Raw genomic sequence first — 22,788 nt, forward strand, 5'->3', positions numbered from 1 at the left:
TTATTTTAATTTATTTCATTTCATTTCATTTCAGAGAGAGAGCATGAGAGTGGAGGAGAGGGGCAGAGGGAGAGAGAGAGATAGAATCTCAAGCAGGGTCCATGCTCAGTCCAGAGCCCGACAACCCTGTATCCCACAACCCTGGGATCATGACCTGAGCCGAAATCAAGAGTCTGATGCTCAAATGACTGAGCCACCCAAGCACCCTTATTTTTTATTTTTTGAAGAACAACAGTTTTCGACAGAAGCAGCACCATTTTACATTTCTACCAACAGGGTATAAGGGTTCTAATTTTTCTACATCTTTGTCAACACTTCTTGTCTCTTGTTTTCCTTTCCTTTCCTTTCTGTCCTTTTCTTTTCTTTGCTTTTCTTTGCTTTTCTTTGCTTTTCTATTCTTTTCTTCCCTCACCTCCCTCCCCCTTTTCCTTCCTTCCTTCCTTTCTCTTTCTTTCTTTCTTTCTTTCTTTCTTTCTTTCTTTCTTTCCCATCATAATGAATGTGAGGTGGCATCTCATTGTGGTATTTATTTGCATTTCTTTAGTGATGAGTGATGTTGAGCATCTTTTTATGTGCTTATTGGCATTTGTATATTTTCTTTGGGGAAGGATCTATTCAAGTTCTTTGTCCATTTTTAAAATTAGGTTGTTGGTTTTAGTTGCTGAGTTGTAGGAGTTCTATATATATATTTTTGATATTACCCCTTCTGTAATATAGGACTTGCAAATATTTTCTCCCATTCTGTGGGTTGCTTTTCACTCCATTGATTATGTTCTTTGATGCACGAAAGCTTGTAATTTTGATGGAGTCCAATTTATCTATTTTTGTTTTTGTTTCCTGTCCTTTTGGTGTCGTATAAAAAAGCAATGCCAAATCCAATGTCATGCAGATTTCCTCTTACGTGTTCTTCTAAGAGTTTTATATTTCAGCTCTAATATTTAGGTCGTTGTTCTATTTTGAATTAATTTTTGAATATGGTATAAAGTTGCACTTCATTCTTTTTCATGTGGCTGTCCAGTTTTCCCAATGCCATTTGTTGAAGCGATGTGCCTTTCATAAAGCTATAAATCTAGATACTAGGCAGAGATGGACCAGAGCTTCGGTTCCCTGATTTCCTTAGTTTTTAGGATTCTTCCTCATAGTCTTTGTCAGTGCCCCATTGCCTACCATCCTCGATAATTGGGACATTGTTATAAGTGCCTAGAGGTGTTATAGATACTCTCAGAGTATACTTGAATTTTATTTATTTACTTACTTACTTAAATTGAAGTTAGTTAACATACAGTATAGTATTGGTTTCAGGAGTAGAACCCAGTGATTCATCACTTACGTATAACACCCAGTGCTCATCCCACTGAGTGCCCTCCTTAATACCTATCTCCATGTAGTTCATTCCCCCACCCACCTCCCCTTCAGCAACCCTCAGTTTCTTCTCTGTATTTAAGAGTCTCTTCATGGTGCCTGGGTGGCTCAGTAGGTTAAGCGTCTGACTACAGCCCAGATCATGATCTCATTCGTGGTTGTGTTTGCACCCTGAGTCGGGCTCTGTGCTGACAGCTCAGAGCCTGGAGCCTGCTTCCGATTCTGTGTCTCCCTCCCTCTCTCTTCTTCCCCCACTTACACTCTATCTGTCTCTCTCTCAAAAACAAATAACCAGTGAAAAAAAAATTTAAGAGTCTCTCATGGTTTGCCTCCCTCTATGTTTTTATCTTGTTTTTCCTTCCTTTCCCCTATGTTTATCCATTGTATTTCTTTAATTTCACGTTTGAATGAAATCATATATTTGTCTTTCTCTGACTGATTTATTTCTGTTAGCATAATATACTCTAGTTCCATCCACGTTGTTGCAAATTGCAAGATTTCATTCTTTTTGATTGCTGAGTAATATTCCATTGTATACTTTTCATTTCATTTTATTAAGTTTATTTATTTATTTTGATAGAGAAACAAAGTGTGTGATCAGGGGAGGGGGAGAGAGAGAAGGAGACAGAGAATCCCAAGCAGGCTCCAAGTTACCAGTGTAGAACCTGAAGTGGGGCTCGAACCCATGAACTGTGAAATCATGACCTGAGATAAAACTAGGAGTCAGGTGCTCAACTGACTGAGCCACCCAGCTGCCCCTATACTTGCATTTTAAAGGAAGAAATTGTTGGGGCACCTGAGTGGCTCATTTGGCTAAGCATCCAACTCTCGGTTTTAGTTCGGGTCATGATCTCACGGTTTGTGAGTTTGAGCCCCACATTGAGCTCTGCACTGCCAGTATGGAGCCTCCTTGGGATTCTTTCTCTTTCCCTCTCTCTCTGCCCCTCCCCTGCTCACTCTCTGTCTCTCAAAATAAATGAGTAAACTAAAAAAAATATTTGTTGTCCCATTTTTTTTTTCTTTTCGAAGAGAGAGAGAGCAAGAGGCAGAGGGAAAGAGAGAATCTCAGGCAGACTCCACGCCCAGCATGGAGTCCGATGCCTGGCTCAGTCTCACGACTGTGAGGCTCAGCTGTGAGTTGGAGGCTCAATTGACTGAGCCACTCAGGTGTCCCTCCAGTGTTTTAAACCAGGAGGCCATACAGTGCTCTCTGCTCAACTGGTCATCCAGCTGCTCCTCTACTGTTCCACTGAGTGTGGAAAGGAGACCAACCAAATCACAAAGATTTGGCCTCACGGTCAAATATGATTCATACTTTACTTCATACACTTGTCCTTTACTAAACCCTGGGGCTCCTTAAGAACCAAGCATCTCTCTCAGGGAAAGAAAAGGGGCTTGTTTAAGAAAGTGCAAATATTTGGAAATATGAATGATGAAACGATTAATGTGAGGAGTCTGGACTTAGTAAACTTCACTAAATTTTTTTTTTAATGTTTATTTATTTTTGAGAGAGAGAGAGAGAGAATGACCTGAGAGGGGCAGAGAGAGGGAGACACAGAATCCAAAGCAGGCTCCAGGCTCTGAGCTGTCAGCACAGAGCCTGACGTGAGGCTTGAACCCACGAACCGTGAGATCATGACCTGAGCTGAAGTTGGATGCCTAACCGACTGAGCCAGCCAGGCGCCCTAGTTAACTTCATTTCTGAACTACATTCTATCTAACAAGACTCCCTTTGATCCTGGTTCTAGTTTGATTCATATCTAAATGCCTTCTTTCTAATTTTCTTTGCAGGAGTCGGTATTTAATGTATTCCAGAGGGAAAGGTTTAATAAACTAAGGAGTAGACATATTTTAAAATCACTTTCAAAATGTGTTAAACAGGACAAATTTCATTCAGTGCAACCCGATATATTTTGGGTCCCACAGGGTCCAGCCTTTGCAAGGTGTTATATTTAAAGAAACACAACCCAGTGACTTAAAGTAGTTAAAAGTAATTCCAGTATTATCAATCATATGCCTATTGTTTAACATTAAAGTAGATTCAGTTCATAACCCACATTTCTTTAAATCTCTGCCTCTTTCATATACTTGCCCCCCATCCCCACTCCCAATCAAATGTCCTCTCTAACACTTACCCAGTGCCCTTTTCTATGTTATTTCTTTCTCTGTCCTTCTGGAGTTCATTTTTCCTTCTCAGCCATCTGCTTCCTCAAAGATTTTACTGACATACCCAATAAAGGGGATGGGAATGGATACCTCTCACCACTCTTGTCCGGCCACCATCATTTCTAGCCCAAATTACTGCCTTGACATCTAAACTGGTTTCCTTGCTTCCACTCCTGTCCCTTACAGTCTGTCCTTAATACAGAAGCCAAATGAGCCTTTAAAACTATGTAGTCTTGGGGTGCCTGGGTGGTTCAGTTGGTTAAGCATCTGACTTCAGTTCAGGTCATGATCTTGCATTTTGTGAGTTCGAGCCCCGCGTCGGGCTCTGTGCTGACAGCTCAGAGCCTGGAGCCTGCTTCGGATTCTATGTCTCTGTCTCTCTCTCTGTCCCTCCACCACTCATGCTCTGTCTCTCTCTCTCAGAAATAAAATAAAACATTAAAAAAAATTTTTAAAAAACTGTCCATCTTACCTTCCCCCCTTCCTGAGTATTTATTCATTTACTGTCTGTTTCCCTTACCAGACTGTAAGCACCTTGATAGTGGGGAATTTTGTCTGTGTGTTTCCCTGTTGTATCGTCAGTGACAACAACTGGAACATGAGAGGCACCCTAAATTTATTGAATGAAAAACTGAGCTGATTAATGACTTTTTTTGCTTCTTTTGTCCGTATTATTTCTTCTGTATGGAATGCCCTCTGTAAAAGTTGGCAGGATTTTAGCTTCAGAATACAGAAAAGACAACATGCTTTAGTTTTTATAAAAAATACCAATTTTGAACATGGACAACACAGTACCATTAAGGCTTTGCAACCAATGAGGAAAACAAATCTTCTGTCTCAAGGAAAACAAATTCTATATTTCTGGCTGCCTTCCTCCTGCTACGTCCCGTGTCACAGTTCACACATGATATATGTATACGTTTCCCCTAGTAGTCTCCTTTTAAGAAAGGGGAGAGGGTTAAAAGGAATGAAGTGGCTTCGACAATAAGGAAGTTATCGTCCTCACATAACTGGAGCTATAGAGGTAGCCAAATTCTAGCAGCTGGATAATGACCTTGGGCTTGCAAGTGCTTTTGATTTCTCTCTGTGACACCTGGTACTATTGTGTACATACTTCATTCCACCTCCAATCTAGCCATTCGTGCAGGGGTAAGCTCTGCACAGCTGTATCAGCACCTTGCTTCAGCTGCGTACGCCATGTTTTTCACTTTCTGCCCCAGGCCTTTTCCGATACCCGTTTCCCGGCTCTCGTGGGAACGAACGAAAGGGCCAGCTGGACGCTGGTGCGCATGCAAATCTGCAAGCATGAAGAAGTTAACACTTCATGGGCAACATTTGACCAATGGGAGATGAAAACTGGCAGAAAAATGGTTCACTCTTCCAGATATCCAGTGGTGACATTTCTGAGTTATAGTCTATAGAATTCCTCAGAGTTTCCCAGTAGCAGAAGCGTCCATCTATCAACAGTAGTGACTAGTTTGGTAATGTGCCCTTGTACTTAGTTTCCTTTTCCTCTTGTTTTGCTCCTCAGAGTCTCCCCAGTCTTGTTCCCGGGGGTCACTTTGGGTAGACTAGGTGCTTACGAACCCCTGCCTCAGGCTCACTCAGGATGGATTCTGTGACTGGATCACTCACTAGTCAGATGGTGGCGAGGACCCCGTTGTTGGTGGAAAGGAGGGTGGTTCAAAGCCCCGGCCTGAACCACCATTACAACTGATGACTTCCTATGGTGGAGAGTTAGGTGAAAAGCAGGTGGAAGGTGAAATCCTGGCTGAGGAGTGGGCAACTCAGATGAAAACCGTGACCATCAGGTTAATGCTGGTCCTCTTCATGGTTGTGAAATGACTGCCAGTAGCAAGCAGGGCTACTTATTTCGTTTTTCATGTCCAGGAGAAGAGAAAGAGCAGTTTTCTCTTCAGTGTGATCTTGTGGACTTTCTTGAACCAATTTCTGTTGCAAAGAAATGCTATTAGGCTTGAGTTTCTGAGTGAGTCATGGACCAGAGCACTGGAAATACTGGAATTACTGACCTCACTAACCAGTCATGGGCCACTCATGGGGTTCCATCTTCTCCATACTTTTCCAAACTTCACAGTTGCTTAAGAAGACTGGATTGGGTGCTAGGGAACCAACTACAGTGTCAATCTTCTGGTCCCCTTGATCAACTCATCCTTCTTCAAGACTGTTAAAACATCACCTCTTTTGTGAAGTCTTCCATGAGGCAGGCTTGTTTCCTCTGTGATGTATCTGAACATAAATATGGTAGTGGTTTTGAAAGCACAGGTTCTGAAGCTAATTCATTCAATCTCCTAGCTCTATGACCTTGGAAAACTCGTTTGAACTGTGAATCGGTAATCTCACAAATAAAAAAGTACTTCAGAGAGTTGCTCTGAAGATTGAGTTAGAACATGTACGTGGCCTAGCATAGTGCCTGGTAAATAGTAAGTACTCAATAATGTCAGCTATTATTAATATGGTTGTACATATAGGTGTATATGTTAATACATTTTTTAATGTTTATTTTTGAGAGAGAGAGAGAAAGAGAGAGAGAGAGAGAAAGTGTGAGTGGGGGAGGGGCAGAGAAAGAGAGAGACAATCCCAAGCAGGTTTCATGCCCAGTGCAGACCCTGGCTCAGGGCTCATTCCCACGACCAGATCACAACCTGAGTGGATATCAAGGTTCAGACACCAACCCACTGAGCCACCCAGCTACCCCTGTTCATGCATTTTGAAACATACCTTACCTTTGTATATCTGTTACGGGATTTCACTTCTAGTTGTCTCTGTGTCTCCATTGTTTGAAGTTAATATACTTCTCTTGAATGAATGAATGAACAAATAGTACAGAATACATGTCATAGACATATCTGGGAAGGAGAGATTGCTGTGGAGAGCTGGCAGAGGTAATAGGGTGGTTTCGTCAGATTTATTGGAGGAGATAGAATCTCAGCAGGAACTTGAAAGAGAAATTGGCTTTTTATAGGGCTGAGGACTGAAAATTGTTATGAGGAATTTATGTGTGCAAGGATGCAGAAGAGAAAGTAAGTACCAAACATTTGAAGGGATGGACCAATTTGCGTAGAATGGGGGTGGGGGGTTGGAAGTGACAAGGGATAAGACAGGACAGCTGGAATGGAACCAAAGTGAAGAGGAGCCAAGACTTCCAAGGGAATAAGGGCAATTTTATGGAATCAGCCCAGGCTTTGAACTATCTCATGATTTAACTCTTAGCCCCACCATTTCCTGTTTGTGTGGCTTTAGGCAAACCACCTCACCACTCTAAGCTTGTTTTTTATCTATAAAATAAAAATAATGTGCATAACTTGCAGTCTGTTTATGAAGATTAACAAAAATTTTCATTCAATACCTTTTAAGTGGTAAACACATGTAAAGACAGCTGTTAAGTTGATTGTTACACTGGCAGGTAGAGTTAAAGGCCTTTTGTGAATACACATGGAGTGGAATTTTAACATCATTTGATGGTAGCATAATTGAAGCATCAAAATTTATAGAGTGATAATCCAGGAAATGAACCGACGAGTCTAGCAGACATCCCAATGCAAGGAAATCATGGCCTTCTTTGGTTGATTGGCAAGCAGCAAAAGGTAATAGGAATATTTAAACTCCTGTCATGAGATTTGGTGGGTTTCTTTTTTCCTCTTCGAGATTTGGGTTTATGATTCTGCTTTCAAGCAGACCATTGCTTTCTTTATATAATAATAATAATAATAATGATTATATTATTATTATTATTTTTCTGCACTCTCACGTGACTCTCCTTCTTAAAAACCAACAACCCTGAGTCTGTTTAGTAAGTTGATGCACTGGATTTTATTATGGTCAAATCTGAAGTTCCTTCCTGCCAGGACAGGGAGTGGAAGAGATTCTGATTCTTTGCATCTTAAACCTTTCTCCGGTTAAAACTGTAGCTAGAAGGAGTTTATCATTATCACATTATTCTTAGGCAAAGGCCCACAAAGAGTGAATGAACACTGTTTGAGAATGTGCTTGTTTCCACATCGTAACGTGTGTTGTGACTTATCCTTTGTAGCCATGAACCAATAGCTGCCTGATGGCCTCTAGGCTTTCATCTGGTATTCTTTGGTTCTTTTCAAAATACAAATTGATTGTGGATTTCCAGGTTTTGCTCTAATTAATCTTAACCTTTGTTGTTCCAATCCAGCTGTTTAGGAGGTCACTTACATTCCAAACATGAAAAACATAAAATGAAGGTGTTCTCTATGATGTATTTGTATTATTGAAGGGAATTGTCACAATTAACAGTAGTATTCTGTGGGAGGAGGACATGGAAAATTTGAGAGTTGTCCCTTATGTTTCTTAAAGAAAACAGGGACAAAAGAGGCTTTTGATTAAGTGAAATTTATCTCTTGGGTCTTGAGCGATAGAAAAAGGTAATTTCGTTTCTACAGAAAATTTTTGGTAAGAGATGTGCCTTGCATTTAAAGTAATTAATTTACATATCTGACTCAAAACAAATCCCAAAGGAAGGCTTAAAAAATGGTCTTCTCTTCAGATTTTCAGTCAGAAATCAGAATGTGCATTTCTTCACCTATTAGAAAAGGATATTCCCATCCATTGGAGGCAATATACCATCATGGCTAGCATCAGCCCTAGTTTGGGAATGAGAGAGCTTAGGCCCATCTCCTGGTTTCCTTATTTGCTATTATGTGATCCTTGGCAAGTTACACAGCTGAAAATGAACATGGTAACTATCTCATAAAAATGTATGGAGGATTAAAGAGTTAGCAAATCAGTTCCTACTTCCAGTGAGATTTAATAAGTAATGGTAAGCCATTAATCTTTTGATCAACTAGAAAAGAAATTAGAAATCATATTTTAAAAGATATCTGAGGAGGGTGGAAGCAAAAAGGACTAAACGAACTTCCAGAGACAGAGGTGCTCTTTCTAGGTGAGCTGAGTTTACTTTTTTCTTCCTTAGGCAGATTTGCTGAGTCTGATCATGGGCTGAGAAATAGGCAGAGAGACTATACCAGCAGAGATTTAGACTACTATATGGCTTGATATGCTGGTTTGAAATCTAGAGAATGCTCAAATGTCAGATATTTGCTGAGCACTGAGTTGGGGGTATATGAAGCCAGGTCCTGGACTGGAGAGGCAGATGAAATATTTTGCAGGCTCACAGTGCTTCTGAGAAAAACTTCCGTTGGAAGTGATGTCCTACAACAAACACAAGACAGATTTCATCTTTGAGACATATAAAAATGGGTGAAATTAGTCTAAGTAAAGCTACTATCCAGCTCTTTGGAAACTTAACTCCTGAATAGATCAAGGTGATCGACACCTCATCTTGTCTACCTAAGAGAGTCATGGTGAGCCATTTCTGGAGGAAAATAACAAGTTCAGTTTTCAATGGTTTCTTCACATACAATGAAAAAATCAGGATACATGCAAAGAGGCAAGGAAATTGTTAGTAATAATTTATGTAAAGGAAAAGATAATTAAGGAGACTATCCACATGTTGAAGTTAGTAGAGGTTATTACAAATACATCAAAGAAAATAGAGGAAAGGATGAACAAAATGGACAAAAATAAAACTTCAAAAAAGCCTATGCAAAGTAATCAAGTGGACATTGAAAAATGTAATATTTAGACTTGAGTTAGAACTCATTGGATGTGTTTAACAGCAAATTGGTCACAGCAGAAAACAAGTTTAGTGAACTCAAAGAAAAGCCAATAGAAAATATTCAAGCTAAAGAACAGAGAGGGTAAAAAGGGAATAGAAAAAATAGAATGTAATAGAAATGTAGGAAGATATCGAAATGGTTTAATTATGTGGAACATGGGTATGTGCTCTGTCTTGATGTAAGAGCATAGGGGAGTTAATAGGGCAGAAACAACATTTGAAAAGATAGAGGCTGAGAATTTGTTCGGAGATGTTCAGAGAACTACAATCAGGATAAATATAAAGAAAAAATCCATAGGAACATCATAATTAAACTTCTAAAAGAAAATATTAAAGACAGTGAAAAGAGATTACTTTCAAAGAAGTGATAACAAGACTAACAGCAGACTTTTCAATTGAAAGTGTGGCAGCAGGAAGACAATGAATGATATCTTTAAAATGATTAAACAAAAAGAGACTTTCATCTACAAAGTCAATACATAGTGAAAAATAATGTTCAAAAATAAAGGTAAAATAAAGACATTTTATGCCAAGAAAAACTGAGACAGTTGGTCTCTAGCAGAACGTCACTACAAGAAATACTAAAAAGAGTTGTTCAGACTGAAGTAAAAAGATCTCCAATAGATGCACAGAACTCCAGGAAGGAATGAAAACCAGTAGCACTGGAAACTATGTGGTCATATACATATAAAAATATCGACTTTTTAAAAGAGTAATGAGGGGCGCCTGGGTGGCGCAGTCGGTTAAGCGTCCGACTTCAGCCAGGTCACGATCTCGCAGTCCGTGAGTTCGAGCCCTGCGTCAGGCTCTGGGCTGATGGCTCGGAGCCTGGAGCCTGTTTCCGATTCTGTGTCTCCCTCTCTCTCTGCCCCTCCCCTGTTCATGCTCTGTCTCTCTCTGTCCCAAAAAACAAAACAAAACAAAACAAAACGTTGAAAAAAAAATTAAAAAAAAAAAAGAGTAATGAGAACAATATCTTGTGGGTTTTCGTATCCAGTTGGTTTTGAAGGGCACAGGTTTGAACTGCATGGGTCTACTTATATGCAGTTCTTTTGATAAATACAAAACAGTATTGTAAATGTATTTTACCCTCACGATTTTTTAGTCACCCTCCAGCTTACTTTATTGTAAGAATACGGTATATAATACATAGGACATACAAAATGTGTATCAATCAACTATGTTATTGGTAAGGCTTCTTGTAACCAGTACGTTATTGGTGGTTAAGTTTTGGGAAAGTCAAAAGTGATACATGGATTTTCAACTATTTGACTTTCCCCAAACTTATAAGCCAAAGGGTAAAAGTGGTCTTTCCCATAATGTTTCTGGAACATCTGGGTCTCTATGGAGACAAAATAAACTTTGACCTACTTCATTCCATACATGAATAGAACAGAGACCAAAATAGGAAGGGTAAAACAAAAAGTCACTTGACAAGGAAACATAAAAATAATAGTTGCCTGACCCTGAGGTAGATTGGATTTCTTAAACAGGACCTCCAAAATTATGTGATTAATATTTTAATCATAAAAGAAACAACTGATACATTGTATTTCATCAAAATAAAATAAAAACATAAGCCCCAAATTGGGAGATGTTAAAACTACATATATCTAATCAAAGACTCATATTAAGTAAATAGAATGACTACAGATCAATAAGACAAACCGATATATTGGTCAAAGGGCTTGAAATGGCACTTCACAAAAAGATATTCAAATGGCCAATGAGCCATTTTAAAAATTTTTATCCATTTCTTGAGAGAGGGAGAGAGAGAGCACAAGGAGGGGCAGGACAGAGAGAGAGGGAGACACAGGATCCAACGCAGGCTCCAGGCTCTGAGTTGTCAGCACAGAGCCGGACACAGGGCTTGAACCCATGTACAGTGGGATCATGACCTGACCTGAAGTCAGAGGCTTAACCGACTGAGCCACCCAGGTGCTCCGCAGTAAGCCATTAAAAAGGTCAACATCATTAGTCAACAAGGAAAGGCAAATTAAAACTACACTGAAGTATCACTACACACCAGGGAGAATGGTTAAAATTAAAAACACGATGCCACGTTATGACAAAGAAGTGGAATATCTGGCATTCTCATACTGCAGGTGGGACTGTATTGGCACAACGTCTTTGCAAAGCTGTATGGTAGTGTCTACTAAAGCAAAGCATGGACTTATCCTGTGACCTAGCAATTCTACTCCTGGTTACACACCCGACAGAAAAGTGCACACACCTGTCACACACTTTATTGGTGGTGGCTTTATTCATAACAGCTAAAAACTGGAAGCAACACAAATGTCCACCCTCCACAGAAGGGATACATAACTTGTGTTATACTCAGGCAGTGGAGCATGAGACGGCAATAAAAAAGAATGTCCTATGAATGTATATAACAATATGGATGAATCTCAGACATTATGTTGGAGTAAAAGAAGCCATACACAAAAAATACCCACTGAATGATTCCATTCCCATGTAGTTCAAGAACAGGCAATACTACTTGGTGTGGAAAGAGGTGAGAATAGCGAGTTACATCTGGGTGATGAGTGGTTATTGCTTGGGAAGGAGCACAAAGAAAGCTCTGGATGCCAGAACTGTTCGATATCTTAATCTGGATGGGGGCTGAGCAGACACTACATGCCCGGTGGCCTTTGCAACAGCAGCAAACAAGAGATCATGCTTTCCTATAGCTTATGTTCTAGTGAGGAGGACAGACATTAGGCAGCTGACTTTAGTAATGTGTTGGGTGCTGTGGTGGAGGAAGTAGTCGGTGGCTGGGTTATTGCAGGGATGAGGGAAGAATTCCCCAAAGGACAGATTGTTCAGTTGAGAACCATTAGGCATTAGGGACAGGAGAGTGGGAGACAGAACATTCCAGGCAAGCCAGAACAGCATGTGCAAAGGCCTGGGGGTGACACCAAACGCGAGGCAGGAAAATTTGGTATCACGGGAGTAGGGGGAAAGGGTGGGGGTGGGGTGGGGGCGGGGTGGCTGGGCTGCGAGTGGCCTTGCCCTTTGGTGACTGAATGAGATGCGTTAGAAGAGTTTCAGCTTAGTTCTAAGGCCACTAGGAAACCAGTGCCTGGTTGTAGGTAAGAAAGAGCCAAGATCACATTTACATTTTAAGAAGTGAGTTTAGGAGGCTGAGCAGTGGGAGCTCCCGGGGTGAGCCCAGTGAGGGATGCTGGGGCGGGCGGGGGGAGGGGGGCTGGAGCGGGGCGGGGACATAGGAGCTGGCCAGCTGCGCACTGACTGTAGAGCTAGTGACAACGGCGGGGGCGGGGGGCGGGGGGACCGAGGACCTCGTGATGGTGTCTTGTGCTGGGTGGGGAAGAGGAAGTCGTTCGGGACCTGCCAGCATTTCAGAAACTAGTAGGAAAGGAAAGCAGTTCCAGACCCAGGGGGCCACAGGCCCCCTCTGGGCGATACGTTGTTTGATTTCACCTCCGAATTTCCAGTGTCATTTGGTTGCCTCTCCCTTCCTTCTAGAAGGAGCTTTGCTCCTGAAAAGAGCCTTTCACTGCAGGGTGAAGTCTTCTGTGCATGGATGCGGGGGGGGGCGGGAGGGGGGTTGGAAGGAGGGAGACAGGTGGAGAGGGCCTGTTCGATGCAGCAAGCCCCCCCGCGTCTTGCTCCTTCTTCCCACTCGCCAAATAGGTTCTTCTCGGTTCCCCGATGAGGTAACAAGACAGAGCGGTTTAATTGCATCCATTATCTAAGATAGTTGGGCGATGAAATTAGCAGAGGATTCCCCTTGCCAGGAATTTGAGTCCGGCCCTCTGATGCGTCCTAGTTCGGAGTTGGAGAGAGGGCATCCAGAGTACACAGCGCCCCCTCGCTCCAGGCGGGGTGGAGAGAGCGAAGCGAGGTGACTCCCGGAATCGGTTGGCTACCAAACTGGGAACTCGAGGAATAAGAAGTTTGACATCTATCGGTCTGCAAATCCAGACAGCCTGGGGCCCCGGCGGCCCCCTTCCCAGCCAGCTTTCCCATTCACTCCGCCTGGAATCAGGAGGGATTTAGAAGCAGGGAGCTGCCTGCAGCGGATGCCGCTAATGCCCAGACCGAGAAAGCGGGTTAGGATCTGATCCCGCCGCACCGAGGAGCCCGGAGCCGCCCGCCCTCGGTTCTCGGAGTGGCGGGGGCGCGCTGCGTGCCGCGCCTGGGCAGGCGGCGGCGGCGGCGGCGGCGTGGGCGCCGTGATGCAGGTGTGACAGCCGCGGACTCCTGCCTCCGCCGGGATCGCCCCAGCGCCGCGGTGGCCGGAGCTGCGGGGCCGAGCCGCCAGCGCGGACGCCGCTCCGCGCGCACCCGCACCCGCTCCCGCATCCCTCCGGCCCGCGGATTTCCCACCCAGGTAGGCGACGCCGTTTCTCGCTCGGGTGCTTGCAGACCCGGCCGGGCGCCGACCCCGCGCTGCAGGGGCCTCCCCCGCTCGCCTGCGGGGCCGCAACGTACCCGCTTGCTCCCTGTGAATGTTGTTGATAGTAAATGGCACCAAAGCCAGGGGAGAGTCTTGGAAAGCAGGCGCAGAGCGGCGAGGACTGCCGGCTGCCTGCGGCTGCGCGCTTCATTGAAGGTGGCATCCCCAAGGGCTGTTTTTTAAACGTGGTTTGAACTGTTAGCGCCACGCAGTTCTGCAACTTAGGCTACTGACATTTGCTAACTCCGTTTGCATAGGCTTCCCAGCCAGGGCGTTTCGTTTGAGTTCTCTTCCAAGCAGATGGGTTTTGCCTGGGGGTGGGGGGCGGTCTGTTCCTAAAGAACGGAGGAAAAACCTGCTTACACCTGGTGGCTTGGGTTGGGGTCAGTCGGCGAGTGTGTGTCTCTGTATGTGGAGGGCGCCCCCCGCGGGCGTGGGAGCCGTTTCTTAGGGAGGCAGAGAGGATTTGTTTAGAGATGGATTTTAGCGCAAGGAAAAGAACATCATTTGTTCTGCAGGGACGGGTGAGCAAACGCGTTTAGCCAGGGAGGAGCGAGGCACAGCCGTTTCTTCCGCAGACGGGTGTTAGCTGTGTCTGCTGTCCAGGGTCCAGCAGGACTGCTGAGACCCGACCCTTGAACCAATTGCAGATGCAGTCTGGCTCCGTTTCAAGGTAACTTAACGTCGTTGTCTTGGGCTCTGCTAAGAGCAGCCGGGTGGGGTGGGGTGGGGTGCAAGGGGGTCCCTGCTTGTTTTCTTAAAGCCGGTTTGGGAGGTCAACGTGGGTGGCTTTGAGGTCCGAGGAGTGGCGATTGAGGGGCGCGAGAGGTGTGTGTCGCGGGGAGAACTGGGCATTGCGGCCAGCTCCGGGGTCGTTCTGCTGTACTGGACCTCTTCTATGTTTCTGCCTCCTGCCCTTTCCAGAAGAGGTGGTGGCTTGTCCTGCGGGCTCCACTCAATGCAGCAGGTCCGGTACAGGCTCATTCTGCATCTTTCTTGAGTCAGCAAATACTCATCCAGCACCTAGGATGTGTCAGAGGCTGGATTAGTCCTTGGGGATGCAGCGGTGAGGAAAACAAAGTCCACGTTCCCCAGAAGCTCATCACACCTGGTCAGGGAGAAACACCTGTAATAATGAAGTGTGGTGAGTTCAGTCATGCAGGTGGGAGAAAAGAGTGTCGGGCGCAGGGAGGAGGGAGGAATTAATTGTGCCAGTCGATTGTTTTTAAAACGAAGCGCTCACAGATGAGGCATGCCACGGAAGGATTTCCGCAGGGATTGTGTCCCTCTGTTTGGTCCCTTGGGCTGTGAGCGACCCACATCGCTCTCCCACCCCATCAACATCCTACCTACTGGGTGGGCAACTGGATGGGCAAGAGTTCTGCAAGCCACTTCAGGGCGGGCGCTTGTGCTGTATGCCCAGACCCAGCAGACACAAAACACAGAAGTGTGCACAATGCCCGTCAGGTTCTTCTTCTTCTTCTTTTTTTAAATTGATTGTTTTCCTAAACTCCAGGACCAACAAGGGTTTGAAGCAGTACTTCTCAAAGGCAAGGATTCTGGAAATTTCTGGGGGATTCTCAGAGCACATGAACTTCTGTCTTCGCTCCCCTTGTGTCCCTGACCTGTCTGTACTTGTGCCAGCCCAGTTCAAAAGGAAAAGTCTGACCTTGATTATGTCTCAATGGGTGGAAAGGAAAGGAAAAAGGAAGCTGTTATTACCAGCCTGCTCTCTGGGAGAGGAAAATCCAATCTAATGGATGTTTCTTCCTGCACAGAAGCTGCGGTGGGTGATGAGAAATGAGAGCTTTTGTGTGATGCGTGCTTGGCAGAGATGCGTATCACATGCGTTTGGAAATACGAACCGTCATTAAGGTGTTTGAAAAGCAGGCTGGCCTCTGCAAGGCGCCTGGGCTTTGATGGGCAAACAGTCTTGGGCAAGTTACATAGCCTCTCTTTGAGCTTTGATCTTCTGATCTGTAACGTGGGGATAACAAGAGTTGTTACAATAGCCGCATAGTGGATGCTTAAAGAATATTTGTTCCTTGTTGAATGATTTTCAGACATAAATTGCTTGGCACTAAGTAAATGGTCAAGAAATTGCAGTTCATTTATTGAGTACCTACTAGGTGTCCAGAGACTGCTTTATGTGTGGGGAATGCAGAACTGAACTAGATGAAGCCCCTATACTGAAAGAGCTTAGTGTGTGTGTGTGCCTGTGAGACAACAAATAACTAAGTAACTAGAAAGTGAATCAGCCAGTGATGCGTTCTAATGGAGAGGAATAAAGCAGGGTAAGAGGAATGAGGAGTTCTGCCAGAGGGTGGGGTAAGGATGGTTTTTGTTTGTTTGTTTGTTTGTTTGTTTTGTTTTTTTTTTTTTATGCAGCTGGGTCAGGGAAGGCTTTGCTGATAAATGACATTTGATCAGACCCCTGGGGAAGTGAGGGAGCGAGCCAGCCAGATGCAGAGACTAAGCATTCCGGGCAGAGCAACAGCACCTGCAAAAACCCTGAAATAGGAGAGAGATGTTTTCATAGGAAAATCAGAAAGGAGGCCAAGGAGGCTGTGGTTGAGTGAGTGCGGGGATCAGCAGTGGGACTTGAGGGGGTGGACGCAGCAAGGTCACTGGGATATTGCCTCTCATGATTTATATTTGTCACTAAGCTTCATGTCCCCAGCTCTTGTTTAAGGAATCGGCTGAGATCCTACACTCTATGTTTAGAAGGTATAGGTTCCTGTGGTCACTCAGAACATAAGCCAATGCAGCAAGCAGAGGTACAAATCTTTGCAAGGCAACCAGGGGCACAGGAATGAGGGAGGAGGTCAAAACAGTGTTCAGATATCTTTCCTCCAGATAGAGTATTTGAGTTTCTTTTGGAACCTTAATGTTATGTTTGTTTCTTCCTCTCCGCACCCCCCCCCCCAATTATAAAAGAAAGTGTCACCTTTACTAAACAGCCCTGCTTATGTTGCTCTTGCTAGTTATTATTTGTTTTCTTTGAGGACGATATAGTTTCTGTGGTTATGGAAGGTGTTAGAATTGATTGGAAGTAGACTCACCTGCAGAGGATCATGGAATGCACTTACCTAGTATCATTCGATGCATTTATTCGAAGCTTTTATCTTGTATGGTTAGTATGAAGACCACAGTTTGCTGCTCTGTCCCCTTGAGACTTAGTTCCTCTGTAGATTTGAGAGCTCCAACCACTGGTCTTGGTACAGTGGGGCTACTGCAAGGTGTCCCGTGGAGAGATGTCTGAGAATCTTGTCAAAGTCTCTGTGAAATAGGATATGATGTGGCTGGGTCCCCGTAAGAGTGACTGGCAGGGTGTCTCCCACGATACCTCAGAAGGTGACATTTACCTGGGTGAATTTCTCCCCTCTGAGGTCCGGCTTTTAGTTTTGCTGCCTTGCAAACCTCATCTGTCTCTCTGGGCCACATCACAGTGACCTTGCCCAATGGCATGCCAGTCTACTGATTTGAAACGGCTGAGACGCTGTGTGGCATGGCCAGCCCCCTCCTGATGTCTAAACCATAAGGAGGAAGTATCCCAATGAGCATGCACGCAGAGCAGAGCAGCTTAGATGCCTACCCTAGTAAGATCACACGTTTTAGGGCTGATACTGCTAATGGGACTCCAGAAGAAACCTGCCCCAAAACAACCAGATAGTATTTTTCTCCCACGTCTATTGGTTGGCTGGGAAGTTTGCAGATCGGGCTTATGCCTGGTTTGGTGGGTTTGCTCATGTGATTTTGGTTTGCTGATGGAGTGGCCGAGGGCTAGCTGCTTTGGGATGGCCTCAGCCGGGGTGACTTGGCATGTTCACACAGTGGTGACAGGAATCCAAGAGAGAGTGGAAACTGGCATGATCTCTGGAGGCCTAATCTTATAGCTAGCACACTATCACTTCATCCTTTTCTATTGGCAGGATGTCATAAGGCCAGTGCAGAGTGAGGGAGCAGGGAATAGACTCCACTTCTTGGTGAGAGGAGCTACATAGTCACATTGCAGAGAGTGTGGATACAGGGAAGGGAAGAATTAGGGATATTTTTGCCATCGACCTACTGTTACAGGGACCTTAATATTTAGAGTCCCCTGGCTAAGGCTCCTTTTCTCCTGAACTCTGCTTGAAAGGGCAATGCCTGCAACTTCCTCTTTTTCTTTTTCTCTGTGTTTCTGTGGCTGACCAACTTCAGACATATATACCTTTAGATAGTCATTCATTGGCCAGCCGTTTGTTGAGTGTTCTCTATGTGTCAGGCGTGTTACAGGCAGGGTATACAGCAATAAAAATACAACGTCCATCCTCGTGAAGCATTTACTCTAGCTGGGGGAGACAAATAATGTGGAAGTAAATAAGTAAATGTGTAATGCGGGACATCAAGCGGGGAAGGGAGGATGGGAAGCGTCAGGTTGAGTGGGAGTTGGGGACAGGGTTGAGTAGGTGGTGGGCATTTTATACAAAGTGGTCAAGGTGACATGAAGGAAGTGAAAGAGTGAGCCAGATGGATATCTGGGGAAAGACTCTTTTAGGCAGAGGGAGCAATAAGTGCAAAGGCCCTGAGGCAACAAGGTGCTGGCATGTTCTGGGAAGAGCAAGGAGACTCATGTAGAAGGAACTGAGAGGGTGACCATGGTAAAAGCTGAGGTCAGAGAAGTAGCAGGGAGCTAGTAATACAAAGTCTTGTAGGGCCTTGTGTGGACTTTGGCTTTTTCTCTGAGCAAATGGGGAATCACTGGAGAATTTTGAGCACTGGTTTCCATGATCTGATTTATGTTTTACAATGATCCCTTGAGATTTAACCTTATAAGTGACTCTAGGGGTTCAAGAATGAAAACAGAGAGAGCATCCAGGAGGCTACTGTAGTTCTTCAGGTGAGAGAAGGTGGTGGTTTGGACCAAGGTGGAGAGTGGTGACTGTGAGAAGCGGTCAAATTTTGGATGTATTTGATGATGGAGAAGACAGGGCTTGCTGATTGGTAGATTTAGGGTATGAGAGAAAGAAAGGAGTCAAGGATGACTCCACATATTTTTTGAAGTTTATTTATTTTGAGAGAGAGAGAAAGAGCAGGGGAGGGGCAGAGAGAGAGAGAGAGAGAGAGAGAGAGAAAGAGAGGGAGAGGGCATTCCAAATAGGCTCCTTGCCATCAGTGCAGAGCCTGATATGGGGCTCAAACTCATGAACTGTGAGATCATGACCTGAGTGGAGATCAAGAGTCAGATGCTTAACCGACTGAGCCACCCAGCCACCCGACCACATATTTTGACTTCAGCAACTGTAAGAGGCCCTTTACTGAAATGGAGAAGGAACAGTTATGTGGTCAACTGGTTGTCCAATGGGAGATTTTAAGTAGACATTTGTATATGTGAGTTTAGAGTTGAAGGAAGGGGTTCGAGAAGGAGATGCAGATTTGAGTGTTGTTAGCATGTTATTTATTTGTCCCCTCAGCAAGCCAATTCATTGCTGTATCACCAGTGCCCAGAATATTGCCTGGCACATATTATGTGCTCAATGAATATTTACTGAATGAATGAATGGAACCATTTAATCACTGGAGGTGACTGCACATCCTTGCTTCAGTGGATCTTGAAGTGTAACTCCCTGAAGTTATTCCCTTTCTTTCCAAAGTCTCGTGGGAGCGTTATTGTGGATCTCGTGGACTAAAAACAGACTTTAAATACAAAGGTTCCAATTGCTTATATCTTACAGAAAGCAGTGTGTGGTGACAAGTAAGAAAAAGAAACAAATGGAAGCCAAAAAATAGCTCATACTTTCAAAAAAGGAGACAAGATCTTCCAGAGAGAGGTGGCTGAAATTCAGGGGTGTGATGTTCTTTGGTTATTATTGTACTGCTCTTAATTTAAGATTAAGCAGGAGCAGGGAAGAATCTTGAAAAAGGGAGCGATTTATTTAAATCAACTTTATGCCAAGTGAAAGAGTGTCACCAGCTCACTTGAAAAATCCCACATCTACAGCATCTTGCATAATGTGTTCCTGTTTATAAAAGGAGAGAAATAGGCAATGGTTTTATTGGAAAGGGGGGAGGGTGCTAAAATTCTCAAATTCTAAGTGCTATCCAGTTCCTTTCCATGGTGTGGCTGGATATGTGTGAGAGTGGGTTTTGTTCACCATGATATTGAGAGGGAGGGAATGAAAAAAAAAGGAGGTACTATAATTGAAAGTGGTTTCTTCTGCGTGTGTTTGTGTGTGTATGAGAGATAGATAGGGAGAGAGAGAGAGAGAGAGAGAGACAATACTAGTGTGAGAAAAGGAATTGAAACCCAGCAGGACATAAGAGAAAGGTAGTAAGTTGGCCTCCATTTTGATGTGTGGGCAATAAGCCTGACCACGTGGGGCATAGGATAGAGCAGTGGGGTTTGGAATCAGACAGAAGTTGGTTTGAACTCAAGTTTCCTTACTTTCTGTGTAAACTTGAGCAAGTTATTTAATTTCTCTGAGCCTTGACTTTCTCAGCTGTAAGATGATGATGATGATGATGATGGTGGTGGTGATGATGTTGATGATGTTGATGATGGTGATGGTGTTGATGGTGGTGATGATTTTGATGATGATGATGGTGATGGTGGTGATGGTGTTGATGTTGATGGTGGTGATGAAGTTGTTGGTGATGGTGGTCATGATGGTGGTGATGATGGTGGTGGTGGTGGTGATGATAATGATGGTGACAGTGATGGTAATAACATCGAAGTGCTCTGCAGTTCCTTTCATGCTCCTGGACTTGGAATGATGTTGGTTAAAATGCTGATTATGTGATCACCATACCTTTAAGTTTCTGAAGGACTTAAGGATTCTGTGTGAAGAGAGAATTGAGAATCTGTCATTTACTGTTGCCAGTGCTATTGAGAAAATGATTTGCATGGCGTTCATGATGTTAAAAATAAGACAAGTGGATAATAATCAGCCTTATGGGCTGGAGATTTCCAAGTGCCTCAGAAGGAAACCAACCTTCTATTCTCTGCAGTAAACCAATCCCACTAGCTCAGCTTGGCAATATCCCACAGTTTGTTGGAATTCTATGATGCAAATTTCTGAGTCCCTTGGATTATGTAGATGCAGAAACTTTCCTATCATATGCCTCCGGGCATTGCTCTCACAAAATCTACCCCGTGGTGTCTTCTGCTGGAAAAATCTGCTGGTATCTCTGCTCCAGGCCCATAGTAGACTTGTACTAGATATTTATTTGATACATGAGTGAGTAAATACTGTTGTGGTTGTTCTATTAGTTGAATTTCTTCCTGGTGATTCTTCACTGGCCTAGGCAAGAAATGAGAGCATATGTGACAGTAATGAGCTAAGTTTTCGGCACCTAGTAGGTACTCAGCAGCTAATGGTGTCTCCTTCCCCAACCTCTGTGCCTTTGCTGCTATTCTGGCCTCTTCTAGATCAAAGATCATACACTCAACTTTCCCTTGGAACTGTCGGATACATCAGCAGCAAAGGTCAAAGCTCCTCTGCTGTCCTGACTATTGATTACCGCTCATCCAACAGTGTCCCCTGCTCCAGGAGGGAAGATCCACATCATGATTCCCTCCACACAGAAAGAAGTCCTATCAGATCTTCCTGTTTTCTGTAAAAATTCCTGCTCCATTCATTTCCTGTTCCCTTCAGTCTTTAGAGCTTGCTTCTGTCTTGGGTGGCAGGGGAGAGAGTAGCTTTAACTTTTTTTCTCCCAAAAGGCAGCTAAAAATTCTTCCCTAGCTGGTGACTGCAGAACTCTTCAGAAATAGAATTGAGCTGCACTACTTTTAGGATTTCGATCATGTAGGCCACAGCCTTTCTCCCTGTTCCATTTTATAGATGGGACACCTGAGGCCCAGCGAAAAGAAATCACAGAGAAAAGTACCCTTGGAGACGTGGAGGACCAACCTCCTTTCCTTCTCATCCAGCTCTGCGTAGATGCAGCAGAAGGTCATTTTGCCAGACCTGCAGAGCCTTTTTGAACCACAGACATCAGAGTCTGGAAGGTGGCTGCTTAAGCTGGGGGCGCGGTGCCATTATCTGCTTCCATGCCAGCCCCAGATGACACATCTATTTTCAGGAGCTCCGGGCTCCTAAAACTCACCTAAGCAGGCAATAGGTGTCAGTTTTCAAGACAGAAACATGCAAATGAATACCTGTCTGTGGATAAATGGGCCATCATTACTCTCAAGTGCACAGGCTTTGTTGCAATGAATATTTGATGGGCATTTTCCTTTTAGGTCCGGAGCAATTCCAAGTCAGTGGAAGGATTCACTTGAACTACTGGGTCCTAGCGTTGCAGAGCTGAAGGGACCTCAGAATGCAGGAATCTCAACTCCTTGGGATGCACTCATTGCTCGTTGTAGGGGTAGGAGAGGAAGTCTTCCTCCTAGGAAAGGGGGAGCTGAGTCTGGAGAAGGAAATGACTTATCTAAGGTCCTGTAGTAAGTCACCAATGGCAAGAGGATCAGGGGCCAATCAGGCTTGTAGCAACAAAAGTTAACTTGAGGATAGGGACTGAGAGGGACTGGAAAAATGGGGCCTGGGTTCCCTTCATTGTTATGCTTAGAAATCCTCTGAATCAGCATGACTAGTTTTCCTGGCCAGGAAAGAGCCTGGTTAGACCCCTCAGTGCTTTCCTCTGAGAAGTCCTTGGGGATTTCTCCTGCCAGGCTCCAAAGCCCAGGCCTTGCTCTCGCCTTGCCTGTGGCCCCTGCTCTCTTGCCACATGCAGAATGTGACCATGGCCTCTGGTCTGATCTGGGGTGCAGCAGATGGCACAGAGAGAGGAATGGAGCTCAGCTGGCATGTGGGTGGCTCTGAGAGAGAGGAAACAGCCTTGTGGGGTGGCCTGCTCCAGGCAGAGAGTGCTGGGCCCCGGGACTGGGCTGGAGAGCTCACGGCAAAGACTGGAGCTCCTGACCTTGGCCCAGGAGGGCTCCAGGGACTCAGTTCCACTCCTACCGTCACGATGAATAATGAACATCTCCCACCCATGCTTGCTTAAATGCCCATGGGTTAAATACAGTCACTTGCATTTTTTTTTGAAGCAAAGCATAACAATTAATCATTAAGGAAAGGAAAGCCATAGGAGAGGAATGTTAAAGATGAAAGATGAGCTCCGGTGGAATTGTCAGAAGCAATATGGAAGCAGGGGGTGAGGTTGAGCCAAGTCTTCTTGCTGCCCA

At 44.4% G+C, this 22,788-nt stretch overlaps 1 protein-coding gene across 4 annotated transcripts in view; it reads left to right on the forward strand.

Annotated features, from left to right (window-relative positions):
• The window catches only part of SV2B (synaptic vesicle glycoprotein 2B), a 219,370-nt gene that overhangs the window by 20,990 nt on the left and 175,592 nt on the right, over window positions 1-22,788 (forward strand). For 2 of the 4 annotated variants that reach the window (XM_027067986.2, XM_053223594.1), the window contains exon 1: window positions 13,410-13,550. The exons of 1 other annotated variant lie outside the window; for it this stretch is intronic. The gene's annotated coding sequence lies outside the window, so the exon portion shown is untranslated. Of the gene's footprint in view, window positions 1-13,409; window positions 13,551-14,148; window positions 14,290-22,788 lie in introns of those variants that run through there. One more of the 4 variants, XM_027067987.2, reaches the window with a different exon arrangement.

The sequence above is a fragment of the Acinonyx jubatus genome, chromosome B3, assembly GCF_027475565.1.
Source record: "Acinonyx jubatus isolate Ajub_Pintada_27869175 chromosome B3, VMU_Ajub_asm_v1.0, whole genome shotgun sequence".
Taxonomy (NCBI): domain Eukaryota; kingdom Metazoa; phylum Chordata; class Mammalia; order Carnivora; family Felidae; genus Acinonyx; species Acinonyx jubatus.